The sequence below is a fragment of the Scyliorhinus torazame genome, chromosome 3 (genome assembly GCF_047496885.1).
Source record: "Scyliorhinus torazame isolate Kashiwa2021f chromosome 3, sScyTor2.1, whole genome shotgun sequence".
NCBI classification, from domain to species: Eukaryota; Metazoa; Chordata; class Chondrichthyes; order Carcharhiniformes; family Scyliorhinidae; genus Scyliorhinus; species Scyliorhinus torazame.
In genome coordinates, this window is record NC_092709.1 from 303835091 (window position 1) to 303848705 (window position 13615).

The following is a 13615-nucleotide window of genomic DNA, read 5'->3' on the forward strand; positions in this document are numbered from 1 at the left end:
CCAGTATTTTGTTTTTATTTCAAAATCTCAGGTATCCATCATAGTTCAATTGGTAGTACTTTCACTTGAGTCAGATGGTTCAAATCCCACTAGAGACTGGAGCACAATAATCTAGGCTGAAATGGCAGTAGAATACTGAGGGAGAGGGGTGGCACAGTGGCTAGCACTGCTGCATACAGCGCTGAGGACCCGAGTTCAACACCGGCTCTGGGTCACTGTCTGTCTGGAGTTTGCACATTCTTCTCGTGTCTGCATGGGTTCCACCCCCGCAACTCAAAGATGGGAAGGTAGGTGGATTGGCCACGCTAAATTGCCCCTTAACTGAAAAAAAAAATTTGAAAAAAGAATACTGAAGGAGTACAGCATCATCAGATGAGACAGTAAATTAAGGTCCTGTCCACTCTCTTATGGGCATAAAAGATCCCAACGCACTATTTTCAAACAGCAGGTTAATTATCCCCAGAGTCAAGGACAATATTTATCCCTCAATCAACAGCATAAACACAGATTATCTGGTCATCACCACATTGATGTATGTGGGAGTTGGTTGTGTGCAAACTGGCTGCATTCCCTCCAACATTGACTGGTCAGCACGGTAGCATAGTGATTATTGAAATAACAGTGGTTAGCACTGTTTCTTCACAGCGCCAGGGACCCAGGTTCAATTCCTGGCTTGGGTCACTGTCTGTGCAGAGTGTGCACGTTCTCCCCATGTCTGCGTGGGTTTTCTCCGGGTGCTTCGGTTTCCTCCCACAAGTCCCGAAAGACGTGCTATTAGATGATTATGGACATCCTGAATTCTCCCTCTGTGTACCTGAACAGGTGCCGGAATGTGGCGACAAGGGGCATTTCACAGTAACTTCATTGCTGTGTTAATGTATTCCAACTTGTGACAATAAAGATTACTTTTTTAAAAATTAAATGGTGCCACAGTCCCAGAGGACCATGGGCTGCTCTCCCATTTGAGGGGGAGAGCTGACTGGTTGTGATTTAACCTGAGGGTCACTACACCTCAGGCAAGGGGAAAGGTTGAGAAGGTAGGGCTTTCATGAATAACCTCAGCCTGTACAGCAATTGAACTCGCGCTGTCGGCCTCACTCTGCATCACAAACCAGCCTTCCAATCACCTGAGCAACTCCCACTATGTTTAAAGTGATTCACTGCAAAGCGATTTGCGATGACCTGCAAGATTTATAATATATGCAAATTTTTAAAAAGTCATTTGCTGAGCAACGGGACGGGAGTGGAGCTAGGGAAAGAACAGCGGTAATGGAAATGTGGGAGGGAATAATGATTTGGTGGGTGGGGGGTGGAAGTGATTGAAAGTAAAGATTGCCATTTATATAGCACCTTTCACGACCTTGTTCCAAAGTGATTTATGGTCAAAGTACTTTTGAAGTGCAATCACTGGTGTAATGTCTAAATCATGGCAGCACAGCAAACTCCAACCGTGAACAAGAAAATTATTTTCATGGGTTTGAAATAACAATGCGCTCTGACACCTGCACAGGTCCATTTTACATGCTGGGAAGCTGCTAACATCAATGATAAAACTTCAAACTAGCTCTTGGAACAGGTCTAGGAAACATCATGTATGCAATCACTATTTTCAGCTTCAGTGAGCTGTAGATCACAAGGAACAACAGCGCATTTATAAGTGCTTCAAGTTTCTTCTCTCAATGCAACATCCATCTGCTGTTGATCTTCCTCATCTGATCCAGTTACCTACACTAAAAATAACACACTTATCTTCTTTTTAGGATTAACTTACCCCCCATAAAATGTAGGTATCTTTTGTCAAGTTATTTTTTAAAAATTCAAATGCTACTTGACAGATAACAATTGCTTAAATATTGCTTGTTAAAAAAAATGTTTTACATTAAGAATCCCTACACTGCAGGCAGCCATTCAACTCTGCACCAACCATACAAAAAAGCACTTTTCCCAGGCCCACTCCCCATAACCCCAGGGCCAATCGATGTAACCTGCACATCTTTGGACTGTGGGAGGAAACTGGAGCACCCAGAGAAACCCATGCAGACATTGGGAGAACGTGCAAACTCCACGCAGATAGTCACCCGAAGTTGGAATCAAAACCTGGTGCTGTGGGACAGCAGTGGTAACCATTGTGCTGCCTCTGTTATTGTAAATAAATTAATGTCCATTTTTTTTATAAAGCGAGCTTTAAATGTTCCCCGATGAACTAGGGAAGACAGCTTCAATCTGGTTTTTTTAAGCAGCATTAGTAATAATGCAGTATCTTAGTCAGACTTTCCATCTATAATAATAATAATCTTTATTGTCACAAGTAGGCTTACATTAACACTGCAATGAAGTTACTGTGAAAAGCCCCTAGTCGCCACATTCCGGCACCTGTTCAGGTACACAGAGGGAGAATTCAGAATGTCCAAATTACCTCACAGCATGTCTTTCGGGACTTGTGGGAGGAAACAGGGGCAGCCAGAGGAAACCCACGCAGACACAGGGAGAACGTGCAGACTCCACACAAACAGTGATCCAGCGATCTAGCATTGTAAATAATCAAATGTTGATTGATTCCAATTGCTATAGCTATACTTCTACTTCCCATCAATCATGGATTTCCTTCTTTGTAAAATCTAGGAATTATTTGTATACGGGCAGCACGGTAGCATTGTGGATAGCACAATTGCTTCACAGCTCTAGGGTCCCAGGTTCGATTCCGGCTTGGGTCACTGTCTGTGCGGAGTCTGCACATCCTCCCCGTGTGTGCGTGGGTTTCCTCCGGGTGTTCCGGTTTCCTCCCACAGTCCAAAGATGTGCAGGTTAGGTGGATTGGCCATGATAAATTGCCGTTAGTGTCCAAAATTGCCCTTAGTGTTGGGTGGGGTTACTGGGTTATGGGGATAGGGTGGAGGTGTTGACCTTGGGTAGGGTGCTCTTTCCAAGAGCCGGTGCAGACTCGATGGGCCGAATGGCCTCCTTCTGCACTGTAAATTCTATGATGATAACTTTCTCACTACAGATATCATGAAATCCCTCAAAACTTAGAATGTTTGAAGTCTTGATTGCATTTCTATCAAACTGCATGTAGCTTCTCTCTTTCACTCCAATGATATCTTCCTTTTTCTGCATATCCCTGGGTCTTTCACTCTGTCGCAATCTATCTCAGCTTATTTTGCTCCATGGCCACCAGCATTTACTCCCAGATTTAGCAACCCCCTTTCTTGGTTTGTTTCCATCTCTCCATCTGTGTACCCGAACAGGCACTGGAGTGTGGCGACTAGGGGATTTTCACACTAACTTCATTGCAGTGTTAACGTAAGCCTACTTGTGACAATAATAAAGATTTATTTATTTATCTCTTTCTCCTTCTCTATTCCTGGCTCGCCTCCTTCACTGCAAGCTTGCCTCTTTCTTTCTTTCACCCATAGGTGTTTATCTTTACCTTTTGTGCTTTATCCAATTTGATCCTTACATCCTGTCCATCAAAAAGTTAGGCCTGATATTACATGTTTTTCTCCATCCCCAGTTTTACCTATACATCTTAAGCACTGTAACCTGAAGGCATACCAACACCTCTCCAACACTTTCATAATAGGCAGAACTAGTTCTGAGTTAATTTGCCTGTGGCTAACTTTCTCCGCACCAGTCCTTTGACTCATTCTCAGCATCATTCCGTTGCATAGCTTTATCGCTCAATCTTGGTGGATTCAAGTCCCATTCCAGAAATCTGAGCACATCATCCTGTTGCTACTTAAAAGCACTGCAGAAGGGCAATCTTTCATATAACTGAGGACACCAGTTGGCACCACTCCCTCAATCTATGTCCTTATATGGCTGTGTGACTGCCTCCCCTCAGGTCTTTCACCTTGTCCTCAGGATTGTATTTGTGTTTAGTATACCATTTCCTACCTGCCTTCCTGTCCATTTATACTTCTAGTATCATAGAATCTTTCAGCATAGGCCATTTACTTTATTGTACTTGTGCTGGCTCTTTAAAATATTGTTCAATTTAGTCCCATTTTCCAGCTTTCGCCCCATAATCCAGCAGATGAGATCCTTCAAGTGCACGTCCAATTACTTTTTGAAATCTGATTCTACTACAGTAGTGTCCCAGATGTTCACGACTTTGTACTAATCACGGACTCATTTGCCAATGAAAATTTTTCTCCCTCCTTTATTATAACCCCCTCAGAATTTTGAATATTATCTCTCTCTCTCTCAATCTCTTCTCCAAGAAGAAACATCCCAGTTTCTCCAAATAACTGAATTCCCGTATCATTGGCATCATCCTATTAATTGCCCTCTCAACTTGATGTCCATTCTCAAGCATGGTGGCCAGTACAATACACACCAGCTGAGGACTAACCAGTGGTTTGTGAAGTTTCAGCAAGACTTTGTTCTGAGCCCATCTGCCTGTATACCGACTTTCCTTTTGTCTCTCTCTCTCTCTCTCTTCACAGCCCGTTTAAATTTTTCCAACTCCCTTCTCGCCCTGTTTTCAAACACAGACCTATGACTCATTTTGTCCCAAGGTCTCCTGCCCCTCCTGTACTTGACATTTCTGTACAGATCTCTTTCTCAACCACTTATCTTATTAGTTGGTCACCCCAGTATATTAGCAGACTTGGCTGTGTTTCATTCACTATCGTCTGCCTCCTTGGTTCCTGAAGTTTGTATGTCAATCCCAAAGTTTCTTAATTGGACATTAAAAGTGCCAGAGCATTAGGAGAAAAAAAATTCTCCTGCCACCCTAGACAATTCTCACAAATAGATGAATTCAAACATGTCACAGAATCATAGGAAAATACATTGTAGAAGAGGCCCTTTGGCCCATCGAGTCTGCACCGACGCATGAAAAACACTTGACCTACCTACCTAATCCCATTTGCCAGCACTTGGCCCTTGAAAGTTATGACATGCCAAGTGCTCATCCGGGTACTTTTTAAAAGGATGTGAGGCAACCTGCCTCTACCACCCTCCCAGGGAGTGTATTCCAAACCGTCACCACCCTCTGGGTAAAACAGTTTCTCCTCAAATCCCCCCTAGACCTCTTGCCCGTCACCTTGAACCTGTGTTCCCTCGTGATTGACCCTTCAACAAAGGGGAACAGCTTCTCCCTATCCACACCCCTCATAATTTTGTACACCTCAATTAGGTCACAGTCTTCTCTGCTCCAATGAAAACAAACCAAACCTATCTAACCTCTCTTTGTCACTTAAAATGTTTCATTCCAGGCAACATCCTGGTGAACCTCTTCTGCACACCCTCCAGTGCAATCAAATCCTTCCTATAAGGTGGCAATCAAAACTGCACAGAGTACTCCAGCTGTGCCTCACCAAAGTTCTATACAACTTCAACATGACCTCCCTGCTTTTGTAATCAATACTTCTATTGATAACAACAAGTGTCCCATATGCCTTTTTCATTACATTATTAACCTGCCCTCCCACCTTCAGAGATCTATGGACAAATACGCCACGATCGGACATCCGGTTTTGGCGGGCGGGAGGCGGCCGCACAATGGAGGGCTCCCGTTCGGGAATGGCATTTTCGGGGCTTTAAGCCAGGGTCCACGGAGGCGGCAAAAGCAGGAAGGAACAGTGAAGGCACAGTGAAGAAAAATGTCGAGGGTAAGCAAAAAATTGTCCGTAAAGAAAACAGCTGAAGGTCCGTCGGGGAGTGGAAAGGTCACCGCGGGGTCACCAAGGAAAATGGAAGCTGGAGCACCAGGGGAGGCCACATTGCTTACGGCTGAAGAAATAACTACGGTGATGGCTGCGGAATTCGAAAGGCAGTTTACAAGACACATGGAGAAAATGAGGAAGGAGATGAGAGAGGTTATGAGTGCGCTGGTGGAGGAGGCGATTTCCCTGGTGATGACGGCGGTGGCGAGCATAGTGGCGGACCTGGAAAACAGATCCAGGCGACAGAATTAGAGGATTGTGGGGCTGCCCGAAGGAGTTGAAGGACCGAGGCCGATTGAGTATTTTGCCGCGATGCTGGTGAAACTATTGGGGGAGGGGGAGGATCCCTCCTGATATGAACTGGATCGGGCTCATCGGTCATGGAGGCCTGTACCAATGGCGAGTGAGCCGCCAAGGGTAGTGACTCTGTGCTTCCGTAGGTACAGTGTGAAGGAGCAGGTCCTGAGCTGGGCCAAGCAGAAGCGGGTGGTGCAGTGGGCTGGAGCTGGTATACGTGTATACCAGGAGTTTACGGTGGAGCTGGCGAGGAGGCGGGCTGCCTTCAACCAGGTGAAGAGGGCACTGTACATTAGCAAGGTGCAGTGCGGCATTGTATATCCAGCGAAGCTGAGGGTGACTTACAAGCTCAGGGATTTTTATTTTGGAACGGCGGAAGCAGCGGAGGAGTTTGCGAAGGCAGAAGGACTGTGGCAGAACTGAGAAATGGCCATGGGCCGATGTGACCTCATGACTGACTGTATTTTCTTCTTTTTTTGTTTCACTGTATGCGGGTGTATGGGCTAAAGGAGCCAATGTTGTATATATTTGGACAAGGGAAGTGATGGCACTTTCACTCGAAATGAGGGCTCTTTGGGGTGTAGGTGGTTATGCGGGGTTTGTGTGCTAAAAGGGGATTTCTGGGCTTTCATAGGGCCGGGCAAGGGGGAAAGGGACCCGGGTGGGGGCCTTCACGCTGGCCGGTTTAAACCGGCCAGTGAACGGGAGTGAGGTGGGGGGGAGGGGCTGCGGCCATTGGAGCCTGGCAGAACAGGGTCCGAGTGGTCTAGCCGGGGTGGAAAGTTGGGGGGGGGGGGGGTGGGGGGAGAAGGAACAGAGGTTGGGGAGGAGTTTTTACAAGAGGCAGTGGATGGGAGGAGTTGGAGACTTGTGGGGGGGGGGGGGGGGGGAGAGAGAAGAGGGGGGGGGGTGGACAACTCTTGGGTATCATGTACGGTACTCTTTCAGAGGCTGGATGGCGTTGTGTAGGGGGGGGTGGGGGAGTGGACTCTATAGGTCAATGCTGACCACGGGCGGTCCCGGACTCCTTTTTCTTTTTTGTTTCCACCGTGTGGGGGGTTTGTTTTATTGGATGCATATATTGACAGGTGGGCCGTTGTTTGGGGTGGTGGGAGGATGGGATCGTTGGTATTGTTAAGGGGATTGATTTTGTATTTGTTACTGTTTACTGTTTGTGGGTGGGGTGTAACTTTTGAAGGAAAATGGAGAATAAGAACATTTTTTTTTTAAATACGCCACGGTCCCTTTGTTCCTCCGAACATGCAGTGTCATACCATTCATAGAATAATAGAATTTACAGTGCAGAAGGAGGCCATCCGACCCATCGAGTCTGCACCGGCCCTTGGAAAGAGCACCCTACTTAAGCCCATGCCTCCACCCTATCCCCGTAACGCCTCCTAACCTTTTGGACACGAAGGGGCAATTTAGCATGGCCAATCCACCTAACCTGGACATCTTTGGATCTTTGGGAGGAAACCGGAGTACCCGGAGGAAACCCACGCAGACACGGGGAGGGAATGCAAACTCTACACAGTCACCCGAGGCCGGTATTGAACCCGGGTCCCTGGAGTTGTGAGGCAGCAGTGCTAACCACTGTGCCACATTGAACATTTCAGCAAATTACTCCTTCCAAAGTGTACCACCCACAAACAGTGGGTTTTTCAGGGTTAAATTCCATCTGTCATTTGGCCATCCCATCAATATCTTCCAGCAACCAAAGATATCAACCACACGGTCATGGTCATCTGCAAAGTTACTGATCCTACCCCCCAAATAGTCATCTATGTCGTTTATGTAAATGATGAATAATAGGAGACCTGCGGCACGTCACTGGACACTGTTTCCAGTCACTAAAGCAGCCTTCGGTCATCACCCGTGTTTCCCACAACTGAGCCAATTTTGAATCCACCTTATCAAGTTACCCTGTATCCCATATGCATTTGCCTTCTTTATACGTCTCCCATGTAGGACCATGTCAAAGGTTTTGCTGAAAGCCATATAAACTCCATCAACTGCACTACTCTCATTGACACACCTGGTCACTTCCTCAAAAAAGTCAATCACATTTGTTAGGCATGACTTCCCTCTGACAAATCCATGCTGTCTATCCTGATCAAACCATACCTCTGCAAGTGGAGATCGATTCTCTCCTTCAGAATTTTCTCCAATAGTTTCCTTTCCGCTGACGTGAGACTCATTGGTCTGCAGTTCCCTAGTTTATCTCTACAATCTTTCTTAAATTGTGGAACAACATTAACTGTTCTCCAGTCCTCTGGCATCTCCCCGGTGGCCAGGGAGGAATTAAAAATTTGGGTCAGAGCCCCTGCAATCTCTTCTCTCACCTGCCACAGCAGCCTGGGACACAATTCATTTGGGCCTGGAGACTGGTCCACCTTTAAGCCTGCCAATACCTCCAATACCTTGTCACACCCTCAATCAATTTGTTCAAGAACTTTACAGTCTCTCTCCCAGAGATCCATACCGACTTCCTCACTCTCTTGGGTGAAGACAGATGTGAAATATTTGTTCAACACCCTACCAATGTCCTCTGGCTCGACCCACAGATTGCCCCTCGATCCCAAATGTGCCTTACTCTTTCCCTGGTTATCCTCTTCCCAATGATGTACTAATATTATATTTGAGCAATTTCCCCACTTTTACCAGCCAGAGCTTTCTCACATTCCCTTTTTGCTCTCCTAATTCCTTTAAGCTCCATCCTGCACTTTCTGTACTCCACTAATGCCTCCGCTGATTTGTTCCCTTGTATTTGCTAAAAGCCTCTCTTTTCCTTCTCATTGTATCCTGGTCATCCATGGTTCTCTGGGTTTGTTACTCCTTCCTATCACCCTAGAGGGAACACGTCAGGCTTGTACCCTCCCAATTTCCTTTTTGAACCCCCCACTGCTCTTCTGTCAATTTCCCCACAAGTAATTCTTCCCAATCTATCTTGGCCAGATCCTGCCTTATTTTATTAAAATCCACTCTCTCCCAATCCAAAACCTTGTTTTTGCAATTGGTCTATTTCTTTGTCCATAACAAGTTTAAATTGTACCATGTTATGGTTGCTATCACCAAAATGCTCCCCCAACACCTCAACCACCTGTCCAGCTTCATTCCCAAGATTTAAGTCCAGCACGCTGTCCGTTGTTGGACCCTCTACATAGTAACCTAAAAGGTTCTCCTGTATACATTTTAAGAACTCCACTCCATCTAAGCACAGTAGCACGGGCAGCACGGTAGCATTGTGGATAGCACAATTGCTTCACAGCTCCAGGGTCCCAGGTTCGATTCCGGCTTGGGTCACTGTCTGTGCGGAGTCTGCACATCCTCCCCGTGTGTGCGTGGGTTTCCTCCGGGTGCTCCGGTTTCCTCCCACAATCCAAAGATGTGCGGGTTAGGTGGATTGGTCATGATAAATTGCCCTTAGTGTCCAAAATTGCCCTTAGTGTTGGGTTATGGGGATAGGGTGGAGGTGCCGAACTTGGGTAGGGTGCTCTTTCCAAGAGCCGGTGCAGACTCAATGGGCCGAATGGCCTCCTTCTGCACTGTAAATTCTATGATAAGCCAACACTATGACTATCCCAATTAATGTTGGGAAAGTTGAAACCACCTAATATAATTACTTACTGTTGTTATTTTTACACAGCTCTCTGAATTGCACACATATTTGCTCCTCAATTTCCTGCTATCTGCAGGTATATAATAAACACCTAGCAATATGGCTGTCACTTTTTTATCCCCAAATTCTAACCCCAAAGCTTTATTTGAAGCCTCCTCCAAGATATCAACTTTCCTTACTGCTGTAACTGATCCACGGTAGCACAGTGGTTAGCACCGTGTATGCTTCACAGCGCCAGGGTCCCAGGTTCGGTTCCCGGCTTGGGTCACTGTCTGTGCAGAGTCTGCACATTCACCCCGTATACCGTGTGGGTTTCCTCGGGTGCTCTGGTTTCCTCCCAAAAAACGTGCTTTTTAGGTGAATTGGACATTCTGAATTCTCCCAAACAGGTGCCGGAGTGTGGCAACTAGGGGATTTTCACAATAACTTAATTGCAGTGTTAATGTAAGCGTACTTGTGACACTAATAAAGAATATTATTTGCAATGCCTTCTCTGTCTCACCTGAAGCTTCTATATCCTGTAATGTTGAGCTGCCAATCCTGCCTCTCCCTCAACCACGTCTCTGTGATGGCTACTATATCACAATTCCACTTGTCAATCCTCACCTTTAACTCATGTGTTTTACTTGTAATACTCCTGACGTTAAAGTAGAGACCATCCAGCCTTGTTCCCTTGAAACTTACTTCTGCTGTATTCCCTCTGACTTGATTGTTAAGAACATAAGAACTAGGAGCAGGTGTAGGCCATCTGGCCCCTCGAGCCTGCTCCGCCATTCAATGAGATTATGGCTGATATTTTGTGGACTCAGCTCCACTTTCCGGCCCGAACTCCATAACCCTTAATCCCTTTATTCGTCAAAAAACTATCTATCTTTACCTTAAAAACATTTAATGAAGGAGCCTCTACTGCTTCACTGGACAAGGAATTCCATAGATTCACAACCGTTTGGGTAAAGAAGTTCCTCCTAAACTCAGTCCTAAATCTACTTCCCCTTATTTTGAGGCTATGCCCCCTAGTTCTGCTTTCACCCGCCAGTGGAAACAACCTGCCTGTAAGATCCCCCCTCATCCTTCTAAATTCCGAGTACAGTCCCAGTCTACTCAACCTCTCCTCATAATCCAACCCCTTCAGCTCTGGGATTAACCTAGTGAATCTCCTCTGCACACCCTCCAGCGCCAGTACGCCCTTTCTCAGGTAAGGAGACCAAAACTGAACACAATACTCCAGGTGTGGCCTCACTAACATCTTATACAATTGCAGCATAACCCCCCTAGTCTTAAACTTCATCCCTCTAGCAATGAAGGACAATATTCCATTTGCCTTCTTAATCACCTGTTGCACCTGTAAACCAACTTTTTGCGACTCATGCACTAGCACACCCAGGTCTCTCTGCACAGCAGCATTTTTTAATATTTTATCATTTAAATAATAATCCCTTCTGTATTATGTCGTGTCCTTATTTTGCCAACAGCCTGTGTCCCCCCTCCCCCAGCAGACCCGACGGCAAAAATGTTAGTCCCATTCTAGTTCAGATGTCCTGCTTGTACAGGTCCCGACTTCCCCAGAAACGGTCCCAGTGATCCAGGAATCTAAAACCCTCCCTCCTGCATCAATTCTTAAGCCACGCATTCATCTGCATAGTTCTCCCATTTCTGTACTCGCTAGCAAGTGGCACTGGAAGTAATCTAGAGATTACAATTTGAGAGGTCCTGCTTTTTAGTCTGCCTAACTCTGAATTCTTGATGCAAGACCTCAATCCTCTTTCTAACCATGTCATTGGTACCAACATGTACCATCACTTCTGCCTTATCACCCTCCCCTTCAGGATGCCCTGCAGCGGTTCAGTTACATCCCAGACCCTGGCACCAAGGAGACAATAAACCATCCTGGAGTCGATTTGGCAGCCACAGTCAGAGGCTTGGTTCTGTGTGCGCTCTCGGGAGGAACCCTCATCAGCCTTCAAAATAGAATACCAATTTACGAGCAGGACCCCAATGGGGACTCCTGAACTACCTACCTCTTTCTCTTGGACATTACTTTAACTTGGATCTTGGTGTGTGAAATTACCTTTGCTTGTCTACATACCAGCAGTGACTGCATTTCGAAATCATTCTTTATATAGAATCCCTACAGTGCATTCATTATGCATTAAGTGTTTTGAGACACCCCAAAATGTAATATGGTACGAGAGAAATACAAGCTGCTTACTCTGTCTTCACCTCACGTTTACCTCCCACTTGCTAAATACACACGTGCATGCCTTCTGCCAAGCCTGTTTTCCCTATTTGAGCCAGTGCATATCTTACATTTTCATCTCTAATTTAATTTGTGTATATATAACGTACACCAACCAGTCTGTGTTTGCACTTCTCAATGAACCGCAATGGTCTGCAGAAACCCATTTTCCTTACAACTCTTTTTCTCCATCATCTCAGTCACCTGTTTATCTCTATGTAGCCCCTTCTCTCCCGACTAAGTTTACACTTCCCACATTATCTTTGTTTGCCCATCATTCTACCTCGCTCCATTCTCCCTCCCAATTGCTCCCCTCCCTTAATGACATAAACGTAGAAGTAGGCCACCTGCCACTTAAAAAGGACTATGGCTGATCTGATGGCAGCCTTAGCTCCACTTTCTTGGCTGCCCATCATAACCCTTGAACCCCTTTAGATGAAAAATCTAACACAGCCTTGAATATATTCAATGGCCCAGCTTCCGGTTCTCTCCATGGAAGAGAATGGCAAAAATTAATAACCCTCAGAAGAAATTCCTCTTCATCGCCACCTTAAATAGGAGGCCCTTACTTTATAAACTGAGCAACCTGGTTCTCGATTCTCCATGAGGGGAAACATCCTCTCAGCATCTAACCTTTCAAGCCCCCTCTGAATCTTACGCGTTTAATAAGATCATCCCTCTTTCTACTAAATTCCAGTGACTACAGGCCCAATTTGCTCAACCTTTCCTCAAATCAAATCTCTTCATCCCAGGAATCCCGTCCTCTCCCTCTATCTTTCTTTCATTCCTTCCGTCTCCCTCCGCCCCTTTCTCCTTCTCCCCTCCAAGCTCTCATTTCTACCTCTGTTTTTCTCTCTCTCGGGGTTCTTACCGTTTTGAGTCCGTATCCCTCGCTCCCAAAACAAGCTCACTTCCGCTCCTGCGCACTGCAGCTTCACCGGCGCTGCGCGCGGTCAACTCAATGGGGCGGGTCTTTCCGCAGGGCAACGAAAGAAAAAACAGGAAAGCCGATCTCCCGAGTCTCAGTGGCTGCGGCCTCTCCACAGTCACTGCCGCCACCTACCTCTCCCAAAATGGCGGAGACTCCGGCTCGGAGGGGAGATTTTTTGCCTTCCCACCGCACCCGTTCTCTGTGGCTTGCGCTCCCTGGAAGCCCGAATGCTAAATTTCGGGATCCCTCACTGGAGCGCGCCCGAACGGAGAGTTTGCGCGGAAAGCCGCTGGCAGGTGGGCCGGCAACATGGTCCCGGCTGCGGCTCTGCCTCCTCCGTCTGCGGCTTCTCTCAAAATGGCGGCCGCTTCACCGGCTCCACGAACGAAAGGTCGGCCGGCCGTGAGCCGGAAGTGATTCTCCTCCTTCAAGGTTACCATAGCAATATTCCAGCTCTCGCCTGTTCACCTGCCTCCATTTTAAATGAAACGTTTTCAGTTTCGCATAAAAGATGTCTTTCAAATTCAACCCAGAACTGATTTAGCAGAGGCTTTCCAGAGTAAGAAAGTCGGCAAATTACAGTCGGCAAATTGCAGCCTGGTTTTTACAAATTGTATCGATCATTAATGGATAAGCATATTTTAAAGTTATCTAATCTTCGCCATGGGAAAGAACAGGATGTAGCCTTGGAAATTAATAATTATGTTCACTCTTGTAAATACAAGGTTTTTGTCATGATATCCAGATCAACAGTTTTGGCTGAGCTGAGATTTGGGGTTTTGTTTTGTCACTTAATGTGCAGCCAACAGTCCATCCCAGCCTGGCTTAAATTGCAGATTTTAATGTACTCCCCCCACCCCACA

At 46.2% G+C, this 13615-nt stretch overlaps 1 protein-coding gene across 7 annotated transcripts in view; it reads right to left on the minus strand.

Moving 5' to 3' along the window:
- The window catches only part of ark2n (arkadia (rnf111) N-terminal like PKA signaling regulator 2n), a 161168-nt gene extending 148048 nt beyond the window's left edge, over positions 1-13120 (minus strand). For 4 of the 7 annotated variants that reach the window (XM_072497481.1, XM_072497478.1, XM_072497482.1 and 1 more), the window contains exon 1: positions 12693-13117. The gene's annotated coding sequence lies outside the window, so the exon portion shown is untranslated. Of the gene's footprint in view, positions 1-12692 lie in introns of all 7 variants that reach the window. The other 3 variants (XM_072497484.1, XM_072497480.1, XM_072497485.1) reach the window with 2 other exon arrangements.
- Positions 13121-13615: the final 495 nt, after the last annotated feature.